The 15,910-nt window shown below is 46.3% G+C and overlaps 1 protein-coding gene across 1 annotated transcript in view; it reads right to left on the reverse strand.

The window, feature by feature from the left end:
* AASS (aminoadipate-semialdehyde synthase) overlaps window positions 1–2,830 on the reverse strand; it is a 31,618-nt gene extending 28,788 nt beyond the window's left edge. The window contains exon 1 of the mRNA XM_066318570.1: window positions 2,789–2,830. The gene's annotated coding sequence lies outside the window, so the exon portion shown is untranslated. The remainder of the gene's footprint in view (window positions 1–2,788) is intronic.
* Window positions 2,831–15,910: the final 13,080 nt, after the last annotated feature.

Consider the following 15,910-nt stretch of genomic DNA (forward strand, 5'->3'; position numbering starts at 1 on the left):
CCTGCAGGGACACTGCCAGGTCCAGCAGCCAGTATCCAGGAGCCTAAGGCCTTCGGATACCTCTCTGCAATGAAAAGATGTGAATCTCACACTCAGAAACGTGAGCTTTGTCTCCAACACAATTTTAACTGATAATTCGTGTATCTCTGTATCTGAATCATTTGGAAAATCCTGTTTGTCCTCATGCCTGGAACTTGTAAAATCTCTGTACACCCAGAGGTCCTGTTTAACTCCACGCTTGCTGAAACAGGGACCAGGATGGCATGAAGAGAAGCTGTCATCTCCAACAGCTCCAGGTGTGGTCTTCCTACTGTTATAAATTATTGGGGAATCAATTCGTTCTTTTTAGATAAATATCCTGTATAAAATATATACTGCATCAAATGCCTCTGCCTCCTTGAAATAAAAAGTGTGGTGCAACTACAAGTCGTTTCCAGGAATAGGAGAATCACATCTGCGAAATAAAAGGAGTCTCCTGGAGGAGATGGGATTTTTAAGGACCCAGTGATAACTCCTGATTGGGACCTTATCTCCATCAGACCTGTGGGATTGGGAATGCCAAATTCCTGTAAATCCAATCAGGAGTCTGAACACTGCCCGGAAAACCATTCCCAGAGCAGCAGGGGAAAGAAAGGAAATAGGAATTTATAACACCCACAGAGTGGACAATGGGGTGAGGCAACCTTTGCCTCGAGCAAGAAAAGCTGTATCAAACTGGAGTGTGCACGGGCAGAATTTGTGACCAGGGAGGACACAGCACCCTGTGGGATCTGAGGATCACCCAGCATCCGTTTCGGGATGCTGAACGATTGATTCTGGCTTTTTTCCATAAAATTCTATTTCGCAAAATTTCATCAATAAATTGGCTCTTTTTTTTTTTTTTATATATGAAATCGGACTCGTTATTTATAACACTCCCTACGTTTTCCCAGCAGCAAAGGCTCCTGCACTTCATTTGGAGGTACTTTGTGACACTTCAGCATGCTGAGGGCTCCCAAAGGTCCGAATGGTCCCTCCCCAAACTCACAAAACCTTGTCACGCGTGTCACTGTCCCCGCACGCTGAAACATAACGATGGGAGCAGCTTGTCCTAAAACTCCGCCTCTCATCCCCAAGCCTGGAGTGAAGCAGCTTTCCCTCACACAGAACTTGCACACGGGAAAAGCGACTCCCTGCGCTGGGATCGCGGCCGCGGGCAGGGAACAAACACGGGGCTGACCCCGGCAGTGTGTCTGTCCGCATGCCTTTGTGTGTGTGCTCATGTGTCCGCATGTCTCTGTGTGTGTGCTCATGCTCAACCAGAGCCACAGCCCCTTGGAAAAGTGAAACTAACTGCAGCATTCCAAGCCCGCAGCTCCGGGAATCCTCCCCGGCCTCCCCGAGCGCCCGCCGGGCCACAGTGCCCCGGGACACGGCACCCCGAGTGACAGCACCCCGAGTGGGGCACCCCGAGTGACAGCACCCCGGGACACGGCACCCCGAGTGACAGCACCCCGAGTGACGGCACCCCGAGTGACAGCACCCCGAGTGACAACACCCCGAGTGACGGCACCCCGAGTGACCGCACCCCAGTGACAGCCCCCCGGGACACGGCACCCCGAGTGACAGCACCCCGAGTGGGGCACCCCGAGTGACAGCACCCCGAGTGGGGCACCCCGAGTGACAACACCCCGAGTGACAACACCCCGAGTGACAGCACCCCGAGTGACAGCACCCCGAGTGACCGCACCCCGAGTGACAGCACCCCGAGTGACAGCACCCCGAGTGACGGCACCCCGAGTGACCGCACCCCGAGTGACAACACCCCGAGTGACAGCACCCCGAGTGGGGCACCCCGAGTGACCGCACCCCGAGTGACAGCACCCCGAGTGACAACACCCCGAGTGACAGCACCCCGAGTGACGGCACCCCGAGTGACGGCACCCCGAGTGACCGCACCCCGAGTGACCGCACCCCGAGTGACGGCACCCCGAGTGACAACACCCCGAGTGTGGCACCCCGAGTGATGGTACCCCGAGTGACCGCACCCCGAGTGACAGCACCCCGGGACACGGCACCCCGAGTGACAGCACCCCGAGTGACGGCACCCCGAGTGACAGCACCCCGAGTGACAGCACCCCGAGTGACAGCCCCACGAGTGACAGCCCCCCGAGTGACAGCCAGGCTCCGCAGGACCAGGCAGCACAGCAGAGCCCCCGCCCGCGGGCCGAGGGAGGGGACACATCCCGGGAGAGCGGCAGGGAAAGGCAGAGAGAGGCCGGCGGGCAGCAGGGCGAGGAGCCGGGAACGGGGACACCGGGAACAGGGCACCGGGAACAGGGCACCGAGAACGGGGACACCGGGAACAGAACAGCGGGAACAGGGACACCGGGAACGGGGGCACCGGGAACAGGGCACTGGGAATAGAGCACAGGGCACCGGGAATAGGGCACCGGGAATAGGGCACCGGGAATAGGGCACCGGGAACGGGGACACCGGGAACGGGGACACCGGGAACAGGGCAGCGGGAACGGGGACACCGGGAACGGGGACACCGGGAACAGGGAACAGGGCACCGGGAACAGGGCACTGGGAATAGGGCACCGGGAACAGGGCACCGGGCAGCGGGCAGCGGGAACAGGGCACATGGCACTGGGAACAGCGCACCGGGAACAGGACACCGGGAACAGGGCACCGGGAACAGGGCAGCGGGAACAGGGCACCGGGAATAGGGCACAGGGCACCGGGACCGGGCACAGGGCAGCGGGCAGCGCTCTGACAGCCCGGGCGCCGGGCAGACCGTACGTACCTCGGGCGGCGGCAGCTCGGCCCTGCGGCCCCGGGCCCTCCTCCAGCCGATGTCCGCCGGCGACACCGCCCCGTGCCGCAGCCAACCGCGAGGCGGCCGCGGGATACACCCCCCGGCCAGGGATACACCCCCTGACCAGGGATACACCTCCCTGGCCGGGGATACACCCCCTGATCAGGGATACACCTCCTGACCGGGGATACACCCCCTGACCCACCCCCTACCCGGGGATACACCCCCTGGCCAGGGATACACCTCCCTGACCGGGGATACACCCCCTGCCCAGGGATACACCCCCTGACCAGGGATACACCCCCTGACCAGGGATACACCTCCCTGGCCGGGGATACACCCCCTGCCCGGGGATACACCCCCTGACCAGGGATACACCCCCTGACCAGGGATACACCCCCCGGCCGGGGATACACCCCCTGGCCGGGGTAACACCTCCCCGGCCGGGGATACACCCCCTGCCCAGGGATACACCCCCTGACCCACCCCCTACCCGGGGATACACCCCCTGGCCGGGGATACACCTCCTGCACGAGGGATACACCTCCTTGACCGAGGGATACACCTCCTTGACCCACCTCCTGCCCAGGGATACACCCCAAATTCCCGGGGGATACACCTCCCTGCCGGAGGGATACACCTCCTGCCCGAGGATGCACCCCAAATTCCCGGGGATACACCCCAATTCCCGGGGATACACCCCGAATTCCCGGGGGATACACCCCAAATTCCCGAGGGATGCACCCCGAATTCCCGGGGGACACACCCTGAATTCCCGGGGATACACCTCGAATTCCCAGAGATGCTCCTCCTGCCCAGGGATACACCCCGAATTCCCGGGCATACACCCCAATTCCCGGAGGACACACCCCGAATTCCCGGGGCATACACCCCACATTCCCGGGAATACACCTCGATTTCCCGGGGATACACCCCAATGCCCGAGGGATACACCCCAAATTCCCGGGGATACACCCCGAATTCCCGGGGACACACCCCGAATTCCCGGGGATACACCCCAAATTCCCGGGGATACACCCCGAATTCCCGGGGACACACCCCGAATTCCCGGGGATACACCCTGAATTCCCGGGGATACACCCCAAATTCCCAAGGGATACACCCCAAATTCCCGGGGGATACACCTCCCTGCCGGAGGGATACACCTCCTGCCCGAGGATACACCCCAAATTCCCGGGGATACACCCCAATTCCCGAGGGATGCACCCCGAATTCCCGGGCATACACCCCAATTCCCGGAGGACACATCCCGAATTCCCGGGGATACACCCTGAATTCCCGGGGATACACCCCAATTCCCGGGGATACACCCCGAATTCCCGGGGATACACGCCGAATTCCCGGGAATACACCTCGATTTCCCGGGGATACACCCCAATGCCCGAGGGATACACCCCAAATTCCCGGGGATACACCCCAAATTCCCGGGGATACACCCCGAATTCCCGCGCTCCGGGAGCTGTGCCTTTCCAATGACGTGTCACACAGATCACATCCGTGTCCCTGTGTCGTGTCCTGTGTCGCATGTCCTGCTTTGGCCACCAGCCAGATGCTTGGAGCGCTCTAGTCCAAAGCCGAGCGCTGTTTTCAAAGCTGCGGTGTCATTTGAAACACTGACTTAAAAACGTGGAAGCATTGAGCAACCCGGGGTTTTCCAGGGTGAGCCTCCTTCAGCTTTTGACACTGGAAGAGGCTATCTGGGAATGACAGATGTGAGTGAAGAGTCTCTTGTCTGAGCCACCCCTCAACGCCCCAACTACTGTGATGGTGCTTAATTTATTTTCTTTTTAAAGTTCCCACTGTCTTTTGTGAGGCCCTTGATGTGCTAACTCCTGTACACGAGAGGGATGGATTGATTCCTAATTATAGAGTGTAGCTTGGATATATGCAGGGGTAAAGCTCTGCTCAGCTCTGCAAACACAGAACTGGATTTTACAGAGCAGTGGCTAAAACCTTTTTTTAGTTTAGTTGAAGCATTTCACTTTCAACATCTCTCTGTTTGCAAGAACTTCTAGAGATCCCTCCGTGTGTAACTAAAAGAGACTTCACTTTTAGCTAGAACTCTATATACACCACTTTGCTTAGGGTCAAAGTATATTTCGTGTCGTTTGAAATTTTTGAAGTTTGTACATTTTAGTTTACTGATGCATGTAGAATGTTCTTCGAGGGAAATGAAGTTCCAGGCTGGCCAAACCAGGCAGCAAACCAAAACCCATCCTTCTTTAGTCACAGAGATGTACTTGGTGACTCTGGCTTTATCCAGCAGCAAAACTCTACGTGCAAGCAGGAAAAGCAGAACAAATTAGGATATGACTGTGACAGTGCCAAAATGCCATTTGAGGAGTTAACTTCTGCCACAGATTTATTTTATCAGCTCCATTTGAATCTCTTCCTGCGTCCAAAACAGACCAGGAGAAAGGCAGCCTGAACAACCAGCATGTGACAATGTAAAGCCGGGTAAGGTAAATCCACCTTCACTGTCCTGTGCTCCAGACAGGAAGCACTGAATGCCTCGAAAGGAATAAACCAAATCTGGAATTCTGACTTTACAAAATATCATCATATGGAATTAGAGCTCTTTTCTGTAATAAACACCCTCTGGTCTCTGTGGATTGTGGGTCTGCGAAACGCTAATTATAAGTTCTGATTCTTACTCAGCTGGAATGCTTTTTACTCGGCACTGTGGGGGAAGTGCTGACTTCCATTACGGTAACAATAAACTCCCAGAACACGCAGAGAGAGGTGGACTTCATGGATTTTGTTTTCAGACTATCAAGTATAAACCTTGAATGTGTTGAAGTTGATGAAAAACTCACGCCAACTTCTGCTGGGGTAGGGTTTCTCCCTAGGTCTCGAGTGAACAGAGGATTCGATGTGCTGGAGATATTATCGCAGACTGCGTACCTACCTCTCAAACTCCTGTTTCCTCCGTTAATTCTGGTTTTGTACTGCAGAGATCGAGAAATTCTGCGGGGCTTTCAGGCTTTCAGTCAGAATGAGGCTATTGAAAACCGTGACCTTTTATTGAAAAGCCACTACCTGCAGTGGCTGTTGGCTGCCACTGTGCACACTGACCTCCCAGCGGAGTACTAGCCATCGCTGAACAGCGCGGAGTTGTGCTCTCTGCCATCACGTAGAGAGTATATTCACATTCCCATTGCCCGGTGGGGAAAATTGCTTTCTCAGCATCCCCAAAGAAAGACCTTCTAATTTTAGGAACGCCTAAAATGTAAGATAGATCTGTTCACCTTCGTGAACGCCGGAATTCACAGTGGCACCGTTTCTGTTCCTTTGTAAAACTTTGTTTTTTGCATTCACAGGGCACACTCAAACTGCTGCATCAAACTGAGATGTGTTTTAAGCCGTTCTCATCATCCTTAAGACACCACATAAATCTTTTTTAAGTGGCTCTGTAAATAAAGCTAAACACAGAAAATTACAGCCTATGATGTCACGTTAGTCAGCAAATGAGTGAGTTGGCTGGTTAGAAGACAAGTAGCAGGTTCACCACAGAAAATCACACAGCTAAAATAACCTGACATACTTTGATAACGATCTTCATTGAAGCTATTAATTAGACTTACTGATGCTCACACCGGTAGGGCGTTCCAGTCAGTAAAAACCTACCATTAATTATGGATCCACGGAATGAAGAAAATTCATTTTCTTTGTTTTGAAAGAATCAGGGGTCACTGCTTAAAGAGGCTGGTAAAGCTGTGTTAAAAGTGCAACCCTGCTTCTTAGGCTCCTTCAGCAAATAAAAAAAATCACAAAAAACCTCAACATTTTTTCCCCTTTTTGTACCATTAGTGTCTCTATCGATTCGGCTGTAGAAGAATGTGTATTGTTCACATTTTAGGGCTGATAAAAAGGGCACAAAATTATGGTCCAGCCCACAATTAATTCACATTCCGACCAGCGCCAGACCAGATGTTCAGCACTTCTTCACGGATGTTTTTTTTTTTTTTCGCAAGAGTTTTTGATTCTTTATGGACTTTTAAAATGATAGATATAAAAATCATTTGAAACAAACCAGAAAATAGTAGGAAATATGTAACGTGTCTAGTGACAAGTTCTAGACCAGCAAAACTATCTCTAAACTGTGAAATAAAACAGACTGGAGCTGTTTAAAAAAAAAAAAATAGCTATTTCTAAGAATACTTCTCATTCTTCAGTGCAAGTCAGCAGACTGAAACAACAGAAGTGTGTGCAGGCACAAGAACCAAGTGGTGTAGGGATGGGAAAATCAAAGGAGATGTCTGCTCAAGCCACAATTGCTATTTTTTTTTAAAAAAGCATGTTAGATTATTGTCTCAGTATGGTCAGTTTTACCATCCGTTGAGAAGAACCTGTTGAAACAGGTCCTGGAACATGGGGTGTAAGAACAAATGTGACCCAAGATTTCCCAAAATCGATCCTCAGTGTACTCCTGCATGTCATCAGAGTATCTCCAAGGGCCGGCTGGCTTTCCAATCCCTCTAGGTAACTTTCTGGGTGTTAGGAAGTGTTCTTACTTAACCGTAAATGAATATACCTCAGGGTGAGAACCTGAGTAGTCACTGCAGTGTGGCAAAGCTTGCCTGGCCTTCCCATCAGTGCTCCTACCGAGATTCCTTTCACTCCGTGCAGGAGGGCAGGGAGATGGAAAACAGCCCTAAACAGGAGCTAGACTAAAAAATGCGATGCCATGGAGATTTTCCTATCCTAATCCCCCTGTTTTCTATGTGAATTTTATAACCCAGTTCCCTTTCCCCCTCTGCTCAGGACCCTGAGACAAAAACTGCTTCTTTTGTGCTACCCTTTAAAAATGGCTTTTGTCCGACAAAAACACCTCCTAAACCGCATCATTAACTGAGGTACGTTATCTTCCCGTGTAATTTTTCAGTATTTACATCTTAAATCTTGGTCAAAAACACTGTGGAGAGAATGTTAGACCCACCTCATGACCATGTGTGAACACATTTGTATGCACACATGACTACATTCATGTGTACATACCCATACTCAGGCCTCATCTTCTTTGGGAGAACATTTAAACTACCTCCAGTGGACACATTTGAAGAATAAAAAATTATACTGGAAGCTACTGCGCCACTTAGGATGTTTTTTTAAGAAGAACGAAAGGATAAAAAGCTTTATATTGTGTTTGTGAAATCAAATCTTTGTGTCTTGGCTTTGTACATCCCATATCATAAGATAACAAATAAGTTCATGATGATTAAAATCTACCATTAAACCATTACCTTGATTTCAATTCCTGAATAAAAAGAACAAAACAAAAACAGAAAACAGAAACAGCCACAATGATTTTTTTTAAAAAAGACCCCAAAAAAATCCAAACTGAAAAAACCCAGCAATGCACCAGCCCTTGAGGTCGTATCATGACTTAAACAGGTTGGTTCTGAGTAGCTTTTTAATGACAAAATGTAAATGCTTATCATTTTAGCATTTAAAAGAAGGACATGAGACTGAATCAGGTCTGCCTTTGAGTTCACAAATTAAATATCGTTTATCTTGGAGTGACCTCAGCAATTTTTAGTGATTGAGGTACTGTTTTAACGCAGATACAGAATTCAAATGACTAATGTCTCTGACTTTATTTGGTAAAATAGAAGAAAACATTCACTTACCAGGGAGATCAGGATGGAGGGAGCAGCATAAATTAACTGACTTACAAGGAAATCATTTTGCCACTAACAGAGATTCTACTAAACAATCAAAACCAAGGTGCAGAATGCAACTCCACTTGTTAATGGGAAAAACCAAAGTAGGAAAAAAAAAAAAATTCTCAGGAACCATTTTCTCTGTCTCTTTCAAAGGTTAGAAACCAAACCACATTTCCAAAGGATTAAACAACAAACTTCATGGTCCTTTTTTTCACGAGAGTGCGTTGTTCTTCTGCATAAAAACACCTTCCCATGCTTTCCTTCAGCATTATCCCTGGAGATTCAACCCCTAAGACACTGCGGGTGAGGAAATGTCACCAATACACGGTTAAACATACTTCATACGAGCTCTTTGAAGCATTTCCCCGTGTCCTATCTGCTCTTTTTTTCCTTGAAATACCTACAGACATATAATAGCCGGTCTCTCCTCCACATCCAACACTCAAAAATGCTTCAGTAAATTAGTGTTTGAAGTAGAGTCAGACTGTTCCCTTGAGATCCGAGGGACCCCATTCTCAGTTCTGTCTGCGTCCTTTTCACCGCTTCGGAATGTAGTGGGGCTTCTACAACCCTTCAAATGTATGGAACCAGCCCCAAAGGAAATAACCTTTGTTTAAGGGGTTGCTTTTTCTGATACGCTGCTGCGGTGGAGTTCCAGAGCATCCCTCTCCCCGGAGCCCTGTGCGAGGGGACAGAGCCACAGGTCAGAGGCAGCAGGAGCAGGACAGGATTTTATGTGTCATCTGCTGATCCAGAGCTCTGCTCGGATTTCCAGGCCTCATGCAGAGTGCTTTGTTCATTTACATAATAATAATAATAATAATAATAATAATAATAATAATGGAGATTTTTGTTCGTTTCTCCATCATGATCATGGAGGAAACAAAACAAAACAAAAAAGCAGGAGCCAACTCCTTATGGTGACAAAGCTTCAGTGACGCCTGGTGACAAGGTTCAGTGGGACCCTTCCATTGTGTCCCTGAAGGGATGAGGACACAGCAGAGTTTCTTTTCCAAACCTGTGTTTTGGTGTTTATGGGGTTTTGGTCTACAGCTGAATGTTTTAATGCTTTAGTAGAGTATTTTGCCAGAGTTGAGAAACTGTGGAGAGTATTTTTATTTTTTTTTAATAAATGTATATGTTTGTGTATGTACAGAGTGTGCATATAGAGAGTCCATCTTCTGAATTTGATTGAAGTAATGCAATCAACCAGTTTTGCTTTCCTGAAGGAAATCGTGGGAGTTAATAACAGAATTAAAGAATTATTTAGGTTGGAAAAGGCTCAGCATAATACATTGCACTTGATATGTGATAACTGGCAGGAGTGGTCTTCCTGAATATAACGGGAAAAACATATTTTGGCGTAATAATTGTTCAGAAATAGAAGAGAGAGAATGAAATTACCAAAGTAAAGGGTTTTTCCAATATTTTTTCCCAGTGTTTCTCAACAAAATAGTTCAAAGATTTGGATAATTCGATTTGAAGTGATCTCACATCAGCAAAAATTAAACTTCTTTGTTTATTTGGAATTATTGTTACCACTCCAAAATAAAATGACTTCATTTTATAAATGCAGGTTTTTAGAGTAAGAAATAACTAAACGTTTGTGTTTTAAAAATTTGGGATAGCCATGGAAAAACTCAGAATAAAGCCCACCAAACCTGAGATATTCCGGTTAATATCTTAATACTGAAAAAGGAGTCTCCAAAGGGCAGGAAATGCACTATTTAAGTGATGGATCTCTGGAACCTTTAACTGTGTTTTACTGGAGCTTACTCCACGCAATTCCTCCCTAACATAAAACCAAAGAATTGAACTGACTCTCGGTGCACCAGCAGCTGAGGCAGTGTCAAGTTTTACCCATCTCCGAGCGATGTTCTGCTCTGCCAATTCCAGTGTGGAAGCAGGGTACTCCGAGGAAAGTGGTAAAACACAAAGGACCACTGCAGAAGAACTTGTCAGAGTGGAGTTTCGACTCTGTCAGCTTATCCTGCCTTTAAAAAATAAAATTTACTTGAGAAATTTAGAAACACGAAGGAATGTGACTTTCAATCCCTGCGCATTGGAACGAATTCAAGCCAAAGCATTGGCTCTGATGAAGAGCTCCCTCAAAGGCACCACTGTGCTCTGGAATGAGGATTTGGCAACAGGCAAAACTCTCGCCAGCAGCACACTGCTGCATCACCGGCGAGGTAATTGTGAATAGTCTTTAGTGACAGGCATAAATGGGATTTGTCAAAAGCGAGACGTTTTTTCCCCGTGTAAGAGAGAAGGATGCTAGCTCTCAAAACACGCGGACAGATGGGATTTCTGGCCAGTTTTCAAGCAGGATATAATGCACACGGTGGGGAAAACATTTCCATCGCAATTGTTCGAAGTGCTGGTGTGGATATCTAATGAAATCCATGTGCTGCCGCTTTGCCAGCTCTTCTCAGCAATACAGAGTATTTCCACTTGATGGCACCAAAAATTTTTTTTTTAACCTTAGCTCAAAGTGATTCTCTAATGAGATTTTGAATTCTGAGGAGGTAATGTGGGGGAAAAGTTATTTTATGCTTTGTTCTGTGCATATTTCTTTACTTAAAAATCTGGACTCGTTTATAAAAATTACAGTGAATTTCTGAGTGGCTTTGACTCTTCTATTAGATGATGACAGTCATTCAAATTACCTATTTTTTTTTCCCCAATGCTTAGCAAGAATCTTCTTTAAGTGAAGAAAAGTTGATGTTATCATATTGTTGTAAGCCAGCTCCAGCATTTTGGGATAAATTTTGTTTCCAGCCCAATCCTGGATGCTCCAAATGCATTTGCTTGTTTTAAAACAGATCGTAGCAAAATAACAGTTTGAAAGAGCTGAGTACCAACTTTGATTCTTACCCTAAATGACCTGTGGCTTGTCATTTGTAATTACTGACTGATGATTCTCCAACAGCCTGAAACACTTTAAAAACTACTTTTAAACTCTGCTCTGTCGTTCTGTTTAGGCTCTAGGAGCGTAAACCAACAGAACTGTGGTTTCAATCGTTGTCCAGTTCTTGGGGATTTCAGACAATGGTCAGGATCACGTCCAAGGTACCAGATGATAACAGATGGAATACCGGATAACATTAGACTACAGCTAACATCCAGTTCTTGTTTCTCATCCCCTCTCCCCACAGGGAGGTGGGTAAGGCGTGGCTGAGTCCTGTGTCTGGGCAGGGAGAAGGGAGGTTGATGTGGTTCATGGCTAAACCTCCCAGGGGCTGCAGTGCCGTGAATGATGTTCAGCACCATCCATTCAGGTTCTGCCGCTGCACACAAGAATTTTAGCCATATACAATCATGAAATTTCCCAGCATCCAGCCCATCAGATCCCTCTGAGTTTCCTTGGGATTGAGCCCAACAGTGACTTGAACGGAGAGAGAGGGACAGCTTCCATCCTGTTGTCTGAAAAGTACTTTTAATAACACAAAAGTAACAAACAATAAGGCGTCCGCTGCATTGGGCTGAGCTGGATCAAGGCAGTGACAAGGGGCAAAGGGGTAGTTATACACCCTGGTGTGGGTGGGGAGTTAATGTGTGGTCTGAGGGAAGGCTCCAATGTTAAATATCAATTTTATAGTTAATATAAATGTTATTTTTAATTATTATTATTTCATTGATATTAACTATATTTAAACATATTAAATATTAAAATATTCAAATTATTAAATATTAAAATTCTTGCACCAAAAATCAACCTGTGATTTAATATAAATATTAATTTTAATTATTATTTCATTAATATTAACTATATTTAAATATATTAAATATTAAAATATTTAAATTATTAAAGATTACAATTCTTGCACCAAAAATCAACCTGTGATAACACAGAGAACGGAGAACTTTCTGCTAACAATTACCATGGAGAGCATGGCAATCAGCCTTTTGCTTATGGCACTAAGAATTGGATTTCCCGAGGCATTTTTCCAGAGTTTTCTTCTGCGCCAGGCAAACTGCGATCTACATCATCATATCTGTAATATTCCTGTCTATAAAACAGAGACTGGGATACAGCACTGCATTTGGGAGGACGAGGGGCACAGTTCTCTCCAGGGAGAGAATGGAGGAGGGACAAAACAGCTTTGTGCATGTCCCCATCCAAACTTAGGGTACTTGGTAAAGGTGACTCCAGAGGCTGCATTTTCGGGTCTCCTAGGAGCAGACTTTGCCATGTGTGTATGTGTTCAGCAGAGGAGCCCTCGGGATGTGCTGGATTTATTGTCCAGGTGCAAACAGACTGCTCAGTGTGGAAAGCAGAGCTGACACTCCCCAGACACAGCCCGTTTACCGAGTGCCTGTGACAGAGCTTCTCTGTGCACACACACGTGTGTGTGCTATCACTTAGGTGTTCAGACACACAGCTACTGTCACTGCCACAAACAGGCTGCTGCATATCCAAAGGTCTCACTTATTTATGAGAAATTTATTTATTTATTTATACTTTTTTTAATTAATTTATTTATACTTCTTTTTTTTTATTTTATTTTTTATTAATTTATTTATACTTCTATATAAAAACCTAGGTAGAGGTTGCTTTCATCCACAAATCTCCCTTGTGCCACTGCTCTCTTTTCCTGCTTTCAAGGTCCAAACTTCTCTGAGCCCTGAGTTGACCTCTGTATCGTTCTTCTGATCTATAAGATTTAAAGGATTATCCAAGACAGCTTGATCATCTAGTGCCAGTTGACAAATCTATAATGGGACTGATTTCCTTCAGGTTTTTTTCAGTAGTATCTTTCAGCTTTAATTTCCACAAGATTTCTTTCCCTCCTGTGAGGAAGTAAACCTCCTGCCCAGTCCTGTTAAGATTTCCACACAATCTCCATTGGCTTCACAGCTCCATTTGAGACCTACTTTTGAGGTCAAACCCCTCTCCTTGAGGATATGAATATTTCATGTTGCTGGGGTTCTTGGAGCAGGAACTGAACCCAGTCACTAAAACAAGTATCTGTCATGGTCTGCTTTTCCTCCTTTCCATTCTAGAACAGCATGGAAAGCTCAGCCCTACAAACATGTAAGGACAGCACTATTCATTAACAATCAGTTATTACTTTAAGCAATTATCTTTTATAATTTCTGTCTAACAACACCAGTCATTGCAACTAGCTGTAAAAAACCCCAAGCCTTTCACTATTTCATTTTGCTTTCTGCTCTTACGAGATTTCTTCCCTGTTATTCGATGACTACACGACATTTCTGGTGTTTCATTTTCTGTTAGAACCTGAAAAAAAATTGGTGAGGAAATCTAAGAGCCTGTGAGAAGAGCACGAGCCTCCTTTCTGGCTCTGAGGAATACAAATGGCTATCATTACCGGCTAAAACTTTATTAGAGATGAAAAATAGCAAGTGGGAGCAATATTTCTCTTTTCCTCACACGGAGGAAGAAGGTTCCTGGCACCACAGCAGCTTTCCAAGGCGCTGCAGCTATCCAGCATCCAGCCCAAAGCAGCTTCTCTGGGAGCAGAGATCCTGACATCAGAGCCAGCACACTCCAGTGCTACCATTCTGATGAACTAATTGGGGTTTAATTAACAGATGTACTATCCCTAGGACAGAGGTCTGATAGCCAAACTCATTTTTCGTGGGCTGATTTATCTCACCTAAACCCTTCATTTTTCCTGTTTGTTAGGGACCAACCTTTGTTGGTCATGTTAGACTTAACTCACAATTACATCAGAAGTTACTAACATCACACAAAAAGAAACCAAACCCAAAATTACCCTTTTTCCTCCCATATTCAAGCAACTACATTTGCCTGAGTAGCGTCCTGACAACATGTCCACGACTGAGCTCTCATGTCTCAGCAATCATTTACTTCTGTCCCACACAAACACTGCAGCGTGGCATTTTCATCACTAAAAAATTATTTTAAATTAGAAACGGAGTGTCATGGAGCAAAGAGAAAAGTTGCATGCCAATGCCAAATAATTCTGCAGGTGTCCTGTGCATAAACCTTCATAGCCTCTTTTTATTTGGTCACACAAATTTTGTGTTTAGCTGTGCTTATGAAGTTACTAGGAAATTACTGTCCCTGCTTAGATTCTGTATTATTCTGGCTGTAAGACATTGCCTTGCTCACTTTGTGTTTGCTGTGGTTTGAAAACAAACCGAGTGAGAGGCTCTAAGGCAGAAATAAAATTTAATGAAAAGAAAAGGAAAATAAAATAAAATAAAATAAAATAAAATAAATGCACCAATACAAAAAGAGAAAAAACCACTGACAGAGTCAGAATACAACCTGATCAGGGTGATGGAAGCAGTCCAGGTGAGGTGTCTTCCTGAAGCAGTGATCCCATAGAAAGGTCTGGTAGCTCTGGTCCTCTGGGAATCCAGTAGGTGAGGGCTGCTTCTACTGTCCCAAATCCCAGCTTATCTCCAGGTGAGAATGCTTGGCTCCTCCCCCTGGGCGGGGCATCTCCCAATGGGATGATGAGTCATCCAGGGGCTCCTTGATGGCCCATTAAAGAGAGAGAACTCCAGAGAGAGTTATCTGTGAGTCATGGCAAGGCATTGATGGGCCATGGACTGGAGATGGTGATAGAACACATCCTAAACTCCAACCCAGGACAGTGTTAAAGGATATTTCTGATATTGTTTTAATGCCCACCCTCAAATCTAGGTGCCAAAGGCCAGTCTAAGTTTAGAGACATGGTCTGGGCCATTTTGTATCCACATTAACTGTTGTGGAAAAGCTCAGCAATGACCAGGATACCCCCATATTTTCCTTTTCCCAGACGGGAAGCTAGCTGACCCTCTCCAAGGCCAGTCACCTGCCAACATGTGGGTGGTAGGGATAAGCTGAGACTTTGGGCTCCAGTAGGAGTTTCAGCCCTTAAGTATGAACCAAGGCATGAATCAAGGTCCAAGAAAACATATTTTTAACTGCTGGACTCAGTGATCTTACAGGTCTTTCCAACCTCAATGAATCTACAGTTCTGTGATAGTCAAATTGCTGATGATTCACAGATTTTAGTATCCATCTGCAGCTCTCCATTGCTCTAAGTGATCTCATCAAGATGTCATAGTATCTGCAGGAAAAAAAAATAAAATTATCTGACCATGGTTCTTGTGCAAACTAGTGTCAGAAATGTGTTCTCCAAGGCCTCGAGAAAACAGGAGCTGAAGGGACATGAAATGGAAAGAGTTAACGATGTTAATCCGTGCGGGACCTGAAGCCATGAAGTGGTCTGCAATCCAGGAAGCTGCTCATTTCTGAAGAGCGTTGGGCAAAAAGACAGAGATATTGGCTGAGCAAGGGGCTCAAGTGGCAAACTCACTGAAGCAGAGAGGGGAAAAACTCAGATAGGTTGTTTATGCCGTTTGAGTCTTATTGGTTTGTCAAGAAAAGGGCCCTTCACACAAAGAGGTGTGTTTGTGTGGGGGAAACAGGAACCCACAG

The sequence above is a fragment of the Sylvia atricapilla genome, chromosome 5, assembly GCF_009819655.1.
Source record: "Sylvia atricapilla isolate bSylAtr1 chromosome 5, bSylAtr1.pri, whole genome shotgun sequence".
In the NCBI taxonomy this organism is placed as follows: Eukaryota; Metazoa; Chordata; class Aves; order Passeriformes; family Sylviidae; genus Sylvia; species Sylvia atricapilla.